Consider the following 20,137-nt stretch of genomic DNA (forward strand, 5'->3'; position numbering starts at 1 on the left):
AAATTAAAATATAACATTACTATGAACAAATTTTACTGGAATTAATGTCTTAATCATCATATATATTTTTCATGTTTACCTAGCATTTTGAATACTTCTAATTCAAGACGAGTTCGTATTTTATATTGTAACATTCATATTTTATGTTTGAATTTTTACGGTTTATATGTTTTACATCATGTACACGTTTAGAGATTTTATAATTTTAGATTCTATATTCAATGTGTTTTTTGTGGAATACTGAGAATATTATTCACTACTTCTTAGGAAAAAAATAATATCGACATTGTTAATACTATTCAGAAATATAGGCACTAACATGTTTCGCCCGAGTAACTTAAAATACATTATATCTTGATCATCTTCAGAGGAAATAATTCAGATATTGATGTTTCGCAGACAAGTTTTCCAAAAAACTCAAGTGAATCATCAATACCTATGTTTCTTCTCATATAAATTTTATAATAAGACTCGTTTTGACAAACCTTTCTTTATATCAATATTCATCGCCAATTTTTTCTATTGTATACTTTTATAAATACATGTAATTTGATGACTAATAAACTACTACTACTACCTAGACATTTTTCAGACAATTCGAAATTTCAAAATTTTTGGTTTTATCTCGAGATCACAACTTTTCTTCATTCAATGCAAATTCTTAAGCACATCTTTGACACTACTGTTTTGTATAAATGATCCAAACAAATAATTACTCTACACGTCCATCCTCAACTAATTATTGAATGAGTTCATTGCGAAATTTTAAGGAAGCATATATGGACAGTCTCAATAGAAATAAAACCAGAGCGTGATATAAAAAATTGAAAGCTGCAGAATACGTTTAATCTATTATTAGAGTTATTATTTTGGTATAACTTTTGTCGTCATCTTTAACATTGGCCAGTTGTTATATAAGCCATATTATAGTTCGATCTATTTTAATTATGCTATTTTTTCTTAGGTGATTAAAGATATATAGCGTCCCACTTGTGGTAGACTGCCAATGATAAAGGTTCATAGAAATATTATTTTGAGTTGAACTTTCAAAGGCGTGTTCTGTTCTCAATGCATGCATGCAAGGAGGTATATTTCAAATGCAAAATTTTGTTGAACTTCAAGGACCCAAAAGTTTTATATACAATATCAGTACTTATAATAATATGATAATACTTATCAATATTTATTGTATAGTCTATTAGCTAATATCATCAGAAATACATTGAACAAAAGTATCTCTTTATTCAACGAATGTATGTCGGATATTTAGGTTTAAACTTCTGTATATAATATAAGGCTGTGTTCGAATTTCATTAAACTATAATTTCTACTACCGTCTCTCAGAACCAACATTTCAGTATTATCTTGTGTAGCATATATTCAACAGTGATACAAAAACATTGTGCATTCGAGTTTCGAAGTATTTTAAATAATAAATAGAACTTATTGCACCCGCTCTAAGGTGTTGGGTTTATCCATCCTCAATCATCGAATCACAAGAATTTCATTGTCACATCTATATTTCAGTAATTTGGTATGATCACTTATAATACTTACTCATTGTTACGATCTCCATTCGGGTTCGAAGGCCGTCGTGGTTTGGAACCGTATACTAACTTTTCGCCAGCATGAGTGGCTGGCTTCTTCAGAGGTTTATTCATCTTGATGGTTCACCGATGATGGTCATCGGTGACCTGAATGAAGAACGTAACAATGAAAATCTCGGTCGCGAAAGCCTAAATCAATTTATAATACTTACTTTCAGTAAGTCAGTCAACTTGTTGCAGATGTGGGATCACGATAGCAAATGATATTTAACATATCTATTTTATAACACTTGTATAAAACTGATTCATCTGTATCTCATGTCATTTTCATTCATCAATGAGAAACACAGAGAGATGTTTTTCTCATAATCATCATATTCATCTAAAATCACAGAAAGTCATGGTTACGTAAGCATAGGAATGGAAGGAATAAAAGAATGAAATGAAAATGCAATCAGCACAAGAATTGTTTGAAAAATATTTTCAAACTTTTGTTCATTCAATTGGAAAAAACTTCCAAGAATAGTTTTTTAGTTACGTGGACGTTTTATATCGTAGATAATTCATGAGTATAATTTGTGCATAGTTTCAAGCTCATTCCATTATACAGTAATATACAGCAATATTCTTTCCACTATACCTATTATGGAATGTGAAATTTTCTCAATTCTCATTCAATTGTTCTGGATTCAATTAGTATATAGAATTATTTCATGATTCTGAATGATATTCATAAATATAATATACTTCAAATGCTTTTACTAGTATATATATAGAGCAGTCCTAAGTAACAACAAATTATTCACTTATGATATACATTTGTCATTGTATTTCTGAAAAACAAATTATACACATAAAATACAATATTAATAAGGAAATGAAAGTGGAAAAATAAACTAAGAAGTCATTTGAAGGAAAAATATGTTATTGAAAAGTAAGAGAAATCACATGAACAATTGTAGTTGAGTAAATCTGGTCTTTATGACAGTTGGTTGGTTATTTTTTCTTATTATTCACTCACCTAATATATTAAATGATTTCACAAACTTCACCTAACAAATTGATATTCACAACCAAAGTATGTGAAGATCAAATCGTTAGAAATTACTACGGATCTTCAACAAGTAACGGCCGACTCAACCGGAAAAAATATATTGAATGAAAACATTATTGATTTTCGGTTTTCAATTTTTAACTTACTCTCATTTATGATAATTGATGCCTATTTATGTTTATTAATTTTTGTTTCAAAAATTTTTGTCTTGAATATTTTATTCGTTGTACTTTTTCATTTTCCACTTTTTCAATATTATTTTATATTTTAGTATTACATTTATCTCTCTTATTTTTGTATATGATCATTTCAAATGATTGAATAATTAAAATTTTTGTACACTTTTTTCAAATCTGTATATTTTATTGTAATGGAAATCCAATCCCCAACCATTCATGCATTGAACCGCAAATCTATGAATGAGTTTGTATACTTTTGGTATTTCAATAATTTTGCATTAGAAATCGCTGTTTTCTAAAGTGTGCCTTCACTGACTTTGTTAATCGAAAACGTAACTCTACTCCAAAGAATGTTTTGCTCCTCCATTTCTCTGTTATTTTTGGTTGAGAAACTTCGAGGAATTCATCGTAAAACTCTAATTGATAGCTTAGATGTATTTGGATCGCTTTGAAATAAATATGGTAATTTGGATTACATAATAACAACTGAAAAGCCACATTTGCATATAATTATAAAAGAAGGCTTCGATTATTTCCCATCGTATCGCTATTTTATAAAGTGAATAACCTTTTCAAAATTTCAAACCGGTTTGACGATTAACATAACAATTGTCCTCTCGAAGATGCGAGTCGCTACAAAAACAACCTGTTAATTGTAGCTACGGGGAGAACCGGTGAGAGACACAAGGCTTCCAAGATTTGAGGAAGATGCGCAGCCTTCTCGATGTTCGGTGAATGAAACTGAATCCTTTGTATTGTTGTCGATGAACTCACTCGGTCAGTGATGATTATTTATTGTTTGATAGTATTGATTTGCCTTGTGCTGATGTAATTCAATAAAAATAATCTGAAATGTAGATTCAGATGGGCAAACTTTATGAAAATGTATGATGCGTTTTTGCATACAGACTGGTTACCTATACTGAATTTCATTCAGTTTTATATAACATGTTTTCAATCTATATTGCTGTGTACTGTTAATATATTTGTTTCAAAATTATAAACAATGTAAAGAAACGAGCTTTTAACGTTCAAGTCAGACTCGGATATGACTATCAGAAAACAACTACTCCTCTGGCTAATACCACAAAGGGCGTTGGATTATATCCGACAGGCGTCAGTGCAGGAATCTTCACAGAACATTTTCTGCACATGCAATTGGCAATACAACTGAAAGAGTCGACCTTCAATTTTGGAACCGTCACACTTGCAGACCGGTTTCGGGCTCATTAGGCACTCGTCAGTGCGAGATAGTGGCCATCATCGATCTAAAGTCAATGATATTCCATAATTGAAAATCGGAATTATTTCAAAGTATTTCATTCCTCTTCCTAAGTTGGGGCGTACGACAAAATGTCACTCCATCTAGTGGACGAGGTAGTAATTAACTGCATATCCGAAATTTGCCCGATTCCTCTGAATGAGGAAGAAAAACATTCTTATTTGTCAGTGGGCTAGGACGAGTGGCTAATGAGTCCGAAACCTGTCTGCAAGTGTGCCCGTTCCAAAATTGAAGGTCGACTCTTTCAGTTGTATTGCCAATTGCATATGCAGGAAATTTTCTGTGAAGATTCCTGCACTGACGCCTGTCGGATTTAATCCAACGCTCTTCGTGGTATTTGCCAGGGGAGTAGTTGTTTTCTGATAGGTGTCAGTCCATTCAACCTACTGTGTAGGTATATCCAAGAATGGCTTGAACGTTTAAAGTTCATTTCTTTAGATTAGTTTACTGCCCGTCTCCAAGCATAGCACACTGACTGATAAGAAAGTTATAAATAATTAGCCCACAAAAAGCTTTATCATTTCAAACGTAGTAAAATCAAACTGCAAATTGAAACTGCTTGAGCTGCTCATATCCAGGCTATAGAAAATACAATATATCAAATTCGGCAAATGTTTTGTCTTTAGTCAAACTTGAGAAAAACAACTCTAGAATCCATTTCTAGATGACTGACTGACAAAAAGCTATCGTTGTTGAAATATCGCAATTCAGTAATCATGCAAGTTTTGAGTGAACATGTAAAAAAAATGCATCAAAGAAGCTCGTATAGAACGACTTCTCTTGCAGCTTTATAACTAGCTAGCTTTATAGTGGAAGATTGCATTGACATTTAAATAAAACCAGTATGCCACATCTTTGATATTATTTTGAAAATAAAGAAGTATCCACTCGTTTTCAATCTGGAAATACAGCTGAAGTATCAAAATATAGAACAATTGCTATGTTAGGTAACTTTGGAGTTTCTTGAGATTCGTTCTGTACTTTGTCATCTATCTCTCAGTTAGCAACACTTTTTATCCAACTAACACGCCTTTATAACCAAAAGATCATCATTTCTGAAAGTCCCACCAATCGTGAAGAGGAATGTACACTGACATTCAGAAAACATTTGATAAAATGGATCAGTATCTACTGTTAGCCAAACTTAAAGCAATCGGATTATCTAATTTTTTTGTTGAAATTAATTTTTTTGTTGAAATCATGGGATCTTATTCATTTGATAGAATCAATGCGTTCAATATGAAGAACATACTTTTAACTAATATCTAGCCATCTAAGGTGTCCAGTCTTGGCCTTCTTTTGTTCGTCCTATTCGTGAATGATTCATATCTTACATTGCATTCTGGGCATATTCTGTTTGTAGATGATATGAAATTTTTCAGTTTATTTGAACTACTACAGTTCGAAAAGAGTCGGTGCTCCAGAACTTGTCTCAATCATAATCTTTTCAAATGTTAAGTAATTTAATTCTCTCTTTTGATAACTTAATGAATAGGGTTATCCCCCTTACTTTCAAAAATTTGGAAGTAATATTCGACAGTAAGTTCGCCTTTGAAGAACACATCAAAGAAGTTGTCAAAACATTTATTGCATCTGTTAACTACTTAGACTTATTCATAAGCAATTTGAGTAGTAGATAAAAATATAACATTTCAATACGTAGGTATATATTCAAATCCATCAGTTACCCAGGAATCTGCTCCTGTATGGTACACCACAACGTAGAAGTCAAAATTATGAAGGGATCTTTGCATATTTGTTGAACGTTTCGAACATTTTTGTATACTCAGTGATGGAGAAGTATAAATTTTACTAAAATTTATTCAACAACCTTCATAACATATTTCATATTTTAATTCAATTTGTGAGATTATACGTTGAATATGTAATATCACTCAATAAAATAAAAACGTGAAGAGAGAAAGCAAAATAATGAAAGGACAGACACAAATAGAGGGTGAATGTTAGATTTTATGCACCATGTTTTTTATGTACCATGTATTGCAACATTATAATAATGATTTAGGAATTATGTAGAGAAAAATTGGGTGTCTCCTTTTTTCGGAATAACAAGTGTCTGCTATATCTCCAGATACAAGCCCATAGACCTTTTTTGAAGTTATGTGAGAAAAGTATACTAAAAAGCATTAAGAAATAAAATTTCGAAGAAATAACCCCGCCAAAATCTACAGTTCAATTCGAAACAATTGATATTTATCGCTGTAACTCAACGGTAACTATTTTTTGCAAGAAAAAAAATACAAAATGTCTGCAAATTTTTCAGCTTCACCATAAAAAATCAATGCTTTATTTCAAATTAAATATTGTCTCCTCTCACATTTTGATGGAAATGTAAATAATGGTGAACTCAATGACGATCAGTTTCGTGCCTTGGGGTTTTAGTAAAAATACATATTTATTGTTTGTCATTCGTAGTTAACTTCATTTATTCAATAGAGTATATTTAATTTTTGACCTTGGTTAACTAAGAATCAGTTTTGTTAATGTGACTATGAGTATTTTCATAGGAAGTATACAATAAAAGTTCTTCAAAGGGAGTTTAGAAACCAAAAAAAAATTTAAATACGTACCAAACATGGAAAGTTTGAGAAAATTTACTAACATCGGATCCGCCTATACTATTAATAAATATCTTCAGATTATACTGAAATGATTAATATTTCGGAAATGTCGAAGCAGAAATAGTTCTGGTTATCCAGAGTCAACTAAATCATGTTCAAGATATCCATTTCATTAGTTTGCTGCCACACATCATTACCTCGGTTTATCAACAGTAATCGTGTCCAATTTGTTAAGATGGAAGTAGCAGTTGAATCCGCAATTAATTCTCTGAAATCAATAATTTATTAAAATCCCAATTAAATAAGTAGGAAAGTAATGAATCGTTGCAGATATAACTAATATCGTAATTAATAGCTTGTAAATAATTGGTGAAAACTAATTGCCATTTGCCATCAAGGAATTATATACCTAGTATAATTCCTATTCCTAATTCTAAGTCGCCGGGTTCCACATTACAACTTTTCAGGTAATTATGAATAGGGGAACAGTTACTGAAATGAAGCAATTTCGTTTTGTCAGCGCACGCAGCGACAAAGAAATCAAGTTAATATTCTGGACAGCCAATAATTTTATAGATATATGTGGTACGATTATAAATTATCCACATAGATAGTTTATTTATCAATGCATAAAGCACAATATCAAAGAGACAAATTTTTTCCTCTCAGATAGTTTTCTAGAAAAAATACGTGTTGTCTATTATTCCCAATATAAAATGCCTAAAACTAAATGTCAACAGCGCTCCATTGAAGAAACCTTAAAACATAAACAATGATATTATCGTCATCATCATCTTTGGAACGATGCCATCGAGTAATATGGATAGGTTTGACATTCATATCATGTCTAATATTTCTAAGGCATTTGACGCAGGGCCATTATTCAAATTGATTACCTGAAAAAGGGTAAAAATAACTGGCGAGTTCTACACATTATCTGAATTGAACAGTTTTGACGGCGAGTTTAGAAAAACACCATCCTGGTTTGGCAATAGAGAGTTTTCTTGCACGGAAAAACGCATCTGCACACAGGCAGTGGGCGGCCGTTGCACAGGTAAAATTACACCATTCCAGCTACGATTGGTGACAACTCACTGTACTCCCCACATTTTTGTTATGATCGATAATCAGTTTAACTCAACGTTGAGGTATCAAGGTTATGGGCGAGAATAAATTTGAAAGAAATCTACAGAATAATGTCAAAGCAAACGATTCTGTTTGTTGCATCTACTAATTTGTTAGGTGTCTTAGCTGAAAATGATGTTTTGTAAAGTTTATTTAAATGCCATCCCCAGATGACGGTAGCGTCATCTCTAGGTCAGGCCGGGTACTTTCAAACAACGGTAGTTGTTGCAATCTGCAAAATATATGTTTCAAGTTTGAAGACGCTGCGTTGTTGAGTATTTGTTTGTCAGCCATGAATAGCTAACATTTTCGGTGAATTTATGAAAATGAGGAAAATTGGTTATCGTCATGTGGAACAATACTTTCATTTGAAAGGCCTCAGTCCAACCAATATGAAAGTTGAACTAGATTCTACTCCTTTTTTTACAATAGTCAAATATTAAATAGGAGAATTCAAACGAGGTCATACGAGCTGCCAAGACGAGCATCGCAGTGGTCGACCAATTGAGAAGATGACTTCAGGAACGGTGAAGAAAATCCACAAAGCGGTACTGACTGATGGTCGACTGAAAGTGCGCGAGTTATCAGACTTAGTAGATATTTCAAAAAGTGCCATACATAGTATATTTATCTGAAAATTTGGACATGAGAAAGCTATGTTCAAGATGAGTGCCGCGTTTGCTCATACTCTAGCAAAAAAAGTGGCATAATATGTAAATTAGGGGTATCATTGCAAAGGTCCCACCGGCACCACCTCAAATTTGCCCCACCGAATATTTCCCGCATTCACTGGGTATGATATATTGTGCGGTTCGTTGTTGATAGAAAAAATTTCGAAAACCGTCAGTATCACGTTTTTCGAAATAGAGAATCTTTCTTTATAAAGTCCACACACTTTTCTGAGATGTAAGTAATTCAGATGTTCGCAATTAAGACACAACCTATTTCTCATCCTACTTGTGACTTCATTATCCATATTTGGATAAACAATATGTGAATTAAGGGTAGATTTATACCGCGGTAAATATCGCATCGCTGCAAATTTGCATTTCTGCAAATTTACACAGCTGTAAATTCGCATCGCTGCAAATTTGCACCGCTGCACTTTCAAATTCATCCTGATAGTACAGATCAGCTTTACTCAACTTTTTATTTTTTTGAGCCAAATTCCTATGTCACAAGCAAACCATAATGACTTGAATTCAGTAATGAATATTTTTCATTTTATCCATTAAAAACATTCATTCAACAGCTTCTAGTGTTGATAAGTAGAATTGGATGGAACTCTTGTGTGAAATAAATCTACTGAAATCACTTTTCCCATATTAGAAAAAAATACTATTTCTCGCCACGCGTTTCGCTAACCGAGGTAACATCATCAAGACTACAACTGTATTCATTTCCTGAGTTGCAAACTTGGTTTGCGAAACGCGCATCGAGAGACAATATTTCTATTCTGATGGTGTAGAAAAAGTATTTTTAGTAGATAACAACTTCACATTGTACCATTCCGTTTCAGCAAGACGTGTAAGTGTCAAGTTTCGTGTTTTACTTAGAGACACGTTGTTTGAAATCTGTTTTTCCGTTAACCAGCTGTCGCACTCCTATGCACGACAACCCTCGAAGTCGAAACTTGTGCGAAGTAAGGACTAACGAGGTCTTTCCTTCTAACGTGTGTTTGCTAACACGGGTTGCAAGTGAAAATCGATCGTTCAGCCTGGGTCCTGAACCACCGACCAACACGGCGGTAGATTTGAGTGAGTGAATAAAGCACTCACTTCGAACCGAGCGGCTACCGACCGACAACAGCGTAATAAATCGAATAAGTTATCATCATCTGTTTGAAAAAATAATATTTTTCTATATGGCTTCAAAATACTTTGTCTACCAGAAATTTTACTTTTGTGTTCTCCAAAGACAAATATTGTTGCCTCATGTTAACAATCACCCAATGAAGTACTGCATGTAGTAAATTTAACTGGTTCGTACTTCCATTTTCTAATATGGATTTTTCAATATGATTTGAAATCTCTGAAAAATAACAATTATATTGAGCAATGAATATTACTGGAGTTCTATCCCAACACCAAACCGTTATTCTTAATACCTCGACCAGTGTTTCAATCACCAAGTGAAGTGATCATCTTCAGGAGGAAGATTAAACTGAGGTTGAAAGCGTTGAAACACGTGTCGAGGTGTTGAAAATAACGGTTTGATGTTGAGTAGAACTCCAGTAATATTCATTTTACTACACAAAATGTTCCAAACAGAGCATCACATATTGTGTAATGAATACAATAAAATGAAAAGCAAAAAAAAATTGAACAATAAAAAATGAAAAAAAATTTGAAAGATTTGAAACCAAGTTACTTCACGACGTTTTGATTGTTAGTATCCACAATCGTCTTCGGGTGATGGTAATAGGTAATTTCACTGGTTGTTTCAGAAATTTCAAATTATGTTATATCATATTAGACAATGGAAGTCCGAACTAGTGAAATTTACCATGATACATTGTCGACCACTGTCAAACAAACCAAATGCAATACTTAATAAATTCGCTATGATTTTGTTTTCAAAATTCGTTTCGAGCCAGACATTTGGCTGCTCCACGACCATAGTGAATGGCTATACTTAAGAACTATCCATATTTTTAATTCGTCTTATTTAATATACATCTATTGGGAATTATCTCACAATATTCTTCAGCAAAAATCTTCATTCATTTCTTTTTAAAGTGAAGAGATTACTGAAACACATTCATCTATAATACCTTTAAGGAACAAAAATGCTATAGATTTCTTAGCTGTTACAAATAAAACGTCTCTTCAGTAAATTACTCTCCCGCATAATACATTCCAACATAATATAATAAAACTTCAAAAGAAGAACATAGTGTAATGTTCCAATTTGTCTGTAAAACCATCAAGCTTTGATTCAGTGAACTTTCGTTGTTAAATCGTTTACCTGCTTGATGACCACCTTTCAAGATACCTTTTTTACCTTGCGCATTATATAAATTTTCCAACAAGTCTTTCTTACACAAAAGGAAACCTAATCCATCTCAATGTAATTCAATATAAACAAATGGATCGACACAATAGTGCCTTCAATACGAACAAAATTGTCTGATGTATATGTATATTTCATACGAAACTGTAGTTCATACATACAGATGGCACGGTCAGCAATTTGTTGATTTTTTTTATTTGTTGATGTGATATCTCTCAGTGAAATAAATGGAAGGATTCATCGGTGATCGATTCAAAGTTTGTTTACGTCTGGTCGGTATAATAAATACATTGCAGGTATCTGCCGATGAAGTAACTTTGTTTCAAATGTTTAATCGACATTGTATTATACGACCGATGGCGTTTGGAGAGACTGGAAAATAAATAAATAACGTTTAGTTTGAGAAGCAAGTGAGTATTCAGAGTCAATGAACTCATTTGGGTACAAGCTTGATATGACAAATAATGTTAATGGCTGAATTTCTGGAATGAGAAAAATAAGAGAAACTCTATTCTTTTTCGAAATATTTCCCCACAAAAAATACTATGTTAAACAACATTCTACAATTCAGAAAATCAATAAATACAGACTAATAGATAATACAGTCAATTCAAAAGTTTGCTCAGACGAAGTATACAGAGTAATATAAATGTTTGAAGGTAAATTCCATTAGTAGTTAACATTATTTTCCTAATTTTTTCCCAAATAATGAAATTATGAATAATTAATGAAATGAAAAACTTTAACGTTTTGGAAAGCCGTCTATTTTGAAACCTGATATTTTATTGAAATTGCTTTGTTTATGTATGAACTCTTCAGCTTGACCTTCACTTTATTATACTTATATACGGAGGAAGTGAAAAATTGCAGAAGAAACAATCGACAAGACAATATTTTGAAATGAATTGGGGGTCGAAACCAAAAAAATTTCATGTATTTTCAAAATTGATGCATAGGTGGTACCATTTACCAATATATAACGTATGAGACACGAATTTCTCAAGCCAAGTTATCATTCTGTACATTACTAATTGAACCATCAGTTTAAGTCATCATCTGGTTATGCTAACTTCCTTAACGAAACATCTGTAGAGAAAAAGTTATACTTATTTGTGGCAATAGTGCATTCGTTAATATATAGATTCTTAGCTAGATGGTTCTAATCCTATCGATCAAGGTATAGTTTTTGAATAATATACTTACTACTAATTCTGTACAATATTTTTCTTAGGTGTATTCAGTTTTGAATTTGTTCAACTATCATGAAAATGCCATACATGCAGGTAGGCACCTACCTACTACGGTCGAATAATATACTGCTGAAGAAAAATTGCGAATTATAAATAATCCTTGAAACCGACCATGGAAGAAATCTAGAATTTCATGAATGAAAATTATACATTTTGGTTATGTCAGTAACCTTTCCATCTACCAATCAGCTGGGTCAAATTTTATTGATGAAAAGATGAGGAAGGAAGATTCTGGGTTTAGAATAAATTTTTGAAATGTTTTCCACTTTCTGCAAAAACTCATCGTTCACTCACCAATCTGACATTTACAGACCTCACAAAAATTTTACCTACATTGTAAATCTTCCTCTTTGAAGATGATCACTTGGTGATCGAAACACGTGTCGAGGTGTTGAAAATAACGATTTGGTGTTGGGGAAAAAACTCCAGTAATATTCATTACTACACCAAAGGTTCCAAACAGTGCATCATAAATTGTGAATAAACCCAATAGATACTAAAATATTCAACTTTACTTGTTGAAAGTAACTTCATTTCAAAACCATTACTAATGCTATAGTTGCTATAGTCATCGCTATAGTTGAACGATTTCAGTGATAAGGAAAGTGATGACGAATTTAGGAATATTATCAAAGGTCATTCTGCCTAGTAAAGCTTTATTTCCATAAGTTTTCTATTTTACAAAAATGCTTTAAGGAGCAGTACTTAAAAATCCTTCATATTATGATAATAATTGAAGTAACCTAACTCCGTGGATATGTAATATTACAAATACTCGGTAGTTCGTATAGGTAAGAAGGCTGAATAAACACGAATTTTATGAAATAGTGTTTATTCCTGAGTAACTATCAATTATATGCTATTGGAAATATAGAAATAGTAACAGAAGAACTTGAAATCAATTAACATATATACTGAAAGTATTCAATTCTGAATGATGAACTGTCAAATTGATGGCCTTGAATATCCGCGCGGGGTACTAATCTTCCTTGAAAAATTATCAAAATGTTGATGTTATTGGTTTCTTATGACCATATAACCAGCAAGATCGCAAAAGGATTGGGTTTCGGTTCCTGTGATCAGCAGAAACATTTCGCAGAAATAACATTCGGTTTCAAATGGGTTGATTCATGAAAAATGTAAAGTTCATTAGTATACCTATGGAGTTGATATATAATTGTGTCATCATTTCAGTGGATAATCATAGTTTTCAAATTTAATGTAAGAAATTATAATAATTCAACAGGCAACATATGATATTCCATAAATTCAGTGAGTTAATAGGTATGTTTTTGGAAAATGGAATTTAAAGACAGTTATATGAATGTCGATTTGAATGGAATCCGTAATATCTTCTGATGGATCTGCCCCAATGTGTTTCGAGTTACTGCACTCAATTAATAATAACTAAGAACTATCATTTGTGATCAAGTACTATTTAAATATTTCACTGAGGAAGTTTTGTCAGATGTCCTGGATAATTTTAATTACACCTGGGTACTAGATTGAGTGATTAGCGTACTAGATTAGTAATAAGGTAGGTGAGCGAATAAAAGAAATAATTATGAATATAAGTACATTGTACCTACCATTGTAAGCATCTATGTGGTTATTATTTAGAAAACACACTGTTCATAACGAACACTTTCTTCTTTGACATCACGAGTCTACCTTTATCACTTCCTCTAAAGAAAAGCACAGATACATAATTCATCAACATTTCTTATCGTTGAAGAAATGGCTATAACTGATTCTATTTGTCTCAATCAATATTACTAAAATTCAAAACAAGTAGTGCCTTTATTATGAAAAAGAAATCTATCGAGACTGTGACCTTCAAGAGCATCAGAAATCCAATAAGTTATTTTTATTACCGGGTGTATACAGTGTTTCTCATTGGTTATAACGAATTCAATCAATTTCTTGGAAAAAAATGGCCATGTCTTCAACTGAATAGGTGACATTTCAATGATCGTGACCACTATATCAACCATAAACTGTACCATAAATTCTGAAGCACTCCTCTTCAGTTTTGAGATAAAATCATTCGTTAGAATTTTCATTGTGGGATTGAGAACTTTCTTACTAAATTGTGAAACCCATGCAACAACCTCAGAATAATGACAAAAAGCGATATCCTTCAGTCCATCTCATACCAAACCTATATCAGTGTCTTCTCTACCTAATGTCTAAATCACCTTGTGCATATTTGCAATTCCATGAATTGTTGTAGAATGTCACCCCTAATTTCACTCATGTGACAGCTTGAAGTTGAATTTCAGTGAATATGATATGGAAATGCCAATAAAATCAGTGAACATTATTTGATTCCAGGCATTTGGGAATTTTTATTTTCGAGATCTGATTGTTAAACTTATGATTATTGACACAGAGACATAAACAATGTTACTTCAGAGAGGGTCGCGTTCACGAAAGATATTGATTACAGGTGTTTCAGGTAATGGTATCGTTAAGGGTTGTAAAGATAGCACAACACTCACCTCAGGTGTGTGAGTAACGAAAGATCAACACATGATTGCAGATTCGCTTGTGAGCGAACCTCTTGTAGATGTGCAGTAGCCACCGTGTTGTTTGTCCGTCAACTGCTAGTCTCACTGCAAAAACAGAAACAGTCTCGAATAGATGCGCGCCCCTCTGCGCAACCCCTCACACCTATTGTTTACTCGGGTTCGATTGGGCCGACTACCGTGCACCTGTCACCTCGGCAGCGACCTCGCCGCGGGCAATTGTTAACACTTGCTGTCACACTGCACTGCACCAGATTACGGACCGATCGCGACGTATGTGTGCGTGTGCACTGCGTGCCAAGATGCGTCTGTCGGGTCCAGTGCTGGCAGCATCTCTCCCCACCAATCCGGAGACCGCCTTTGTCCCTCCCCTCGACCCACGTGTGCAGAACGCCTCCTTTGCGAATTGTTCGTCTGTAGATGAGAGTCAAGAAGGCTTGCGAATTCGCATTGTTGTCGAGAGGCGTGGCGAGCGGCGGGACTCCCACTAGACAGTGACGATAATAGGCCTGCTTACATAACAGTTGGAGCGCCTATTAATTTAATTGTCTTTGTATATCATCAGACCTGCTGCCAAAACAACTTTTATATCGACCCATACAGAGTTTGTATTGTGTCTATTTGGGCCGGTCATAACCGCGGCCCAGTTTTGATTTCTTTACGAGGACGATCATCTTCATAATATGTAGCTTGAAATTCGATTACCTCCGCGTTTGCTTTCTGTTAACAGTATGTAAAAAAATGACATTCATGTTTCACTATGTTATTGATAGTTTCAAAGTGATTCGTAATTAGATGTAGCTTCATTTATTTCCTTCGTTTTTTTGGAAAAAAAAGTTTTAACAATATCTATACACAATGGGTTGACGAAAACATTTTACATAAGGCAAAACTGCCAGGAGAATAATTTTTCGCAAAAGTCCAAAAACCCTCAACTTTGTGAAAAAGACAATATTGTCCTGAAAACCATTTCAACTCTTTGAGCAAAGGTATCGTCTCCCAATTTTTTTTTCTTTGAACCCTTTCCCAAATGATTTTGGGAATAACTTCTTGAATTCACAAGGGTATGGGTTACACAATTACGGATAGAGATTACATGATTGAACTTGAATGTCGGGTTGCTGAGTTGTTCAACTAACGGCAGCCTGACGACGTCTTTCTGAAAAAATTATTCTCGATTTGGTGTCCAAATTTCAAGAAATTGTGAATCGAATCGAAATAGAAAAAATATTGGATGAAAATCCGGTACTCCAAAAGCCGAGAGGTGTACAAGTATACTCCCCGAATATTAAAAAAGTACCTGGAAGTTTCGTCCATGCAAAGAAAAATCATAATTCAGAATGATAAGAATCGCACATTAAAAGCAAAGACCTCGTTATTCGTTAGCTCGCTCAAGTTTCCACTTTTGAGGGTTGTCGTTTTTATAGGGGACGACAGCTGGGGAATAGAAAAACTGATTATTTTAACGGTGTAGACGCTCAGCACAATCATCTTTACTGACGGGATAGGTAGGTACCTACCTACTATTTCCAGGGTTATCCACGCGATATACAAACAATTCCTTAAAAGTTGAACGTGAGTAATTCCTTGTTCTGGGTCATATCAATACAAAGTATCGCGCTCCACTCGACTCATTAGAAGCCTTGACTATACAGGGTGTAACTAAATAAGTGTAAAACATAGGATAGGATCTTTCATATAAAGAAATTTCATTGGAGCATCCCTTGTTAAGATACAGCCCCTTAAAGGGGGTATATAAAATTTGTATAACAATTTTTTTCAAAAGCACTAAATAAGTTACAATATTGAAATCAACCTGACGTTTTGTACTACCAAAAAGATACTTAGCCAGAAATTTATTTGGTTTACCCATGGTTGCAAGGGATGGAAAACGCAACCCCTAAAATTTATTTCCGATGTAACTTTTTGCCTTATTATTTGTTTACCATTTAAAACTTTATTTCCTTATTTTCGATAGCCTGTTTCATTCTAAACAAAAAATGTCTCTTGGGTTTTTTGCCCAAAATAAAACAGTTCGCAGCAAAAAATTATTTTACGGACACCTACAGAGATACATCGTCATAAATGCAAAAATACGAAACTAATCTATCTAGTTAGGCCGCTATTAGCGATAGTGACAATTAAATTGGTATGACGCTGTCAGTTTGTGAATTTTCGAAATTGAATTAATACTAATTGTGTGTTGTTGTTCTGTTCTTAATTTGTTAGTCTAATAATTCACTTGTTATTAAAATGGCATAAACAAATGAGAAAATGACTGATATGCATTACGCTTACGGTCTGTCGCAGGGGAATGGCCTAGAAGCTTCTAGAAGATATGCTGAAATGTATCCTTAACGGCAGCATCCTTTATATAGAATATTTGCTCGACTTCATCAATGATTACGAGAATATGGTTCATTCGACAAAAGAACGCAGGATTATGGTCGCCATCGAGAAGTACGAACACCACAGCTTGAGGAAGCAGTACTTAATTTGATTGAAGAACAACCTACTACCAGTACTAGAAAGATTGCTTTCCAGATAAATGTTGATCATATGACGGTATTTCGAATTTTAAAGGAACAAATCTTGTACCCTCATCATCTGCAACGAGTACAGGCACTGTTACCGCGAGACTTTCCAAACCGTCTTGATTTTTGCAATTGGATGCTGGAAATGATTAGAAGAAATTGTGACTTTCTGAAGACGATAGAATTCACAGACGAATGTAGTTTTTCTCGGGACAAGATTATTTATTTTCATAATTTCCACATATGGGCTGATGAAAACCCTCACGCTATTGTCGAAACTAACCATCAAGAACAGTTTTCTCTTAACGTGTGGCTCGGAGTTATTGGGGGTGATTTAATTGGGCCTCATTTTCTACCTCCTCGATTAAATGGTGAGGCATACGTTCAATTTTTAAGAGAAGTGCATCCAGTACTGCTGGAGGAAGTTCCTTTGGGCATCAGAAGGGATATGTTTTTTATGCATGATGTGGCTCCCGCCCATTTTAGTCAAGTAGCACGTCAGCATTTAACTGAAACATATGTAAATCAGTGGATAGGTCGAAATGGACCACAGAACTGGCCCGCTCGATCCTCGGATCTCAATTCTCTCCATTTCTCTATTTGGGGTCATTTACAGCATTTGGTTTATTGTACTCCTGTTCGCGATGTAGAGGACTTGAGAAACCGCATCATCGATACGTGCAGGGTAATCAGAGAGACTCCAGAAATATTTGAGCGAATACGAGGCTCAATGCGCCGACGTCTAGACGCATGCGTAATGTCTCAAGGTAGATATATTGAACATTTACTATGATTTCTACATGTTGCGTGTTTTGTTATTAATAAATTAGTTTTGTTTATTACCCTCCAATCGTTTAATGCAGGTACTAACTACAAAAAAAACAATAAATCCAGTTCGCATTTATGGCGATGTATCTCTGTAGTTGTTGGTAAAATAATTTTTTGCTGCGAACTGGTTCATTTTGGGCAAAACACCTAGGAGACATTTTTTGTTTAGAATTAAACAGGCTATCGGAAATAAATTTTTGAATGGTAAACACATAATAAAACAAAAAGTTACATTGGAAATAAATTTTAGGGGTTGCGTTTTCTACCCCTTACAACCATGGGGTAAACCAAATAAATTGCTGGCTAAGTATCTTTTTGGTAGTACGAAACGTCAGGTTGATTTCAATATTGTGACTTTTTCAGTGCTTGTAAAAAATATTTTTATACAAATTTTATGTACCTCCTTTAAGGGCCTGTATCTTAACAAGGGATGCTCCAATGAAGTTTCTATATATGAAAGATCATATCTTTTTTTCGATGAGGAATCACCTCCTTAAATGTTTTACACTTATTCAGTTACGCCCTGTATAGAATCCATTTATTTCTTGAAATCTTCAGCTATCTTTTAAATGTTTTGACCAATTTTTGAAACCGAAGCAGCATTGGATATATAGGGAATCAAAAATACTTTTCCATGAAGTATATATCACTCGCCCCCCATTTCCATTTGAAAATGATATTATGGGTGACACCTTTCCTTAGGTTAATGGTTTTGTTGTGGTTTTCGGGTCAAAACTTCTCCTCCTTACAAAATACTTGACGTGTATTCGAGGATACATCACGTATTTTTTGGAAACCAGATAAAATTTCCGATTATTTTATGAAAACAAACATTCTCCCAATTCAAACTTTACAAAAATGTATGTTTGACGTGAAAATTTCATAATCAACAGTCACGTAAGAAATAACAGTACATACATCCTGGCTTTTGAATTATATTGCTGCTTTGCCTGCCCAGACGAGAAATACGAAAACCCTTATATGGGAAGACCTCCTGAGTGTCATGGAAAAAAGTGGTTTTTGAACATATTATTGCAGGTATTTCATTCGCCAGTGCTTTGATCGTGCATCGTAGACATATTCAATCATCGACAATACTAATTAACTACTATCTTTGAGTTAGGTACACTATAACTTCATTAATGGATATTTTTCACCATAATACTGAATGCTCTTCCGTTAGAAAATCACCGTTTTGAAGTGAGTTATCCAATCAAAATACTATATAAAAGAATCGATCGTATCTTTCATAATATAATGTTTGATAGTTTTTGGTTAAGAGGTGAAGCAGTGACTTTATTTTTGGTTTTTCGGAGATAGCAATTTGAAATATTCATCATATTTTCGTAAATTCATTAAATTTGATAACGGGAACCTTCTATGAATGAATGACTATTACTATTACCTACAGTCTTTCCTCTATGTTTCCAATAAGTAATCTAATAAATTTCCATGGGGGACTTTTTTTTAGTTTGTTTCCCTAACGGAGTGAACATCTTTGAAATAATGTTTAAGGTTAATTACATTTCCTTCAAAGCAAGAAGGAAGCAATCAATTTCAAAAAAAGTAACTCTATACATATATACATATATATACCTATATATATATATATATATATATATATATATATATATATATATATATATATATATATATATATATATATATATATATATATATATACAAAGAGAGATTTTATCGAATCTGAAGTTTTCACGGATATGACTATGCTAAACTGGTTTTTCCGGGTATTTGATCCGTGTATGTGATATTAAAGTGAAATTAAAGATAATATCACATACACGGATCAAATACCCGGAAAAACCAGTTACTAAACATCCTACTTTTATGTATATATATATACGTATATATATATATATATATATATATATATATATATATATATATATATATATATATATACACATATATATATATATACGCAAAGAAGTAACTTTCAGACACAAACTGAACTGAAACAGCTACTCCCATATGAACAATGAATTTAAAAAAAATCTGTTTAAAATCTGTTTTTCCGTTAATCAGCTGTCGCCCCCATACGAATGACAACTCTCAGAAGTTGGAATACAAACGGGATAGAGAAAAAAGTTTTTTGTATAATTCAGTGTTCAAATTTTCAGTATTTTTCATTCGTCTAATTCAATGTTTATATGAAAGTAGTTCTTCCAGGAGGGCTTTTTCTTCCAGTTTGTTTC

General features: G+C 33.3%; 1 protein-coding gene across 3 annotated transcripts in view; it reads right to left on the reverse strand.

Annotated features, from left to right (window-relative positions):
• Positions 1–20,137, reverse strand: part of Sox102F (transcription factor Sox102F) — a 615,532-nt gene that overhangs the window by 168,961 nt on the left and 426,434 nt on the right. The window contains exon 1 of one of the 3 annotated variants that reach the window (XM_023174652.2): positions 14,533–14,873. The exons of the other annotated variants lie outside the window; for them this stretch is intronic. The gene's annotated coding sequence lies outside the window, so the exon portion shown is untranslated. Of the gene's footprint in view, positions 1–14,532; positions 14,874–20,137 lie in introns of those variants that run through there. 3 annotated transcript variants of the gene reach the window in all.

This window comes from Leptinotarsa decemlineata, unplaced genomic scaffold (assembly GCF_025532065.1).
Source record: "Leptinotarsa decemlineata unplaced genomic scaffold, Ldec_3_MD MMD2_P_RNA_scaffold_6, whole genome shotgun sequence".
In the NCBI taxonomy this organism is placed as follows: domain Eukaryota; kingdom Metazoa; phylum Arthropoda; class Insecta; order Coleoptera; family Chrysomelidae; genus Leptinotarsa; species Leptinotarsa decemlineata.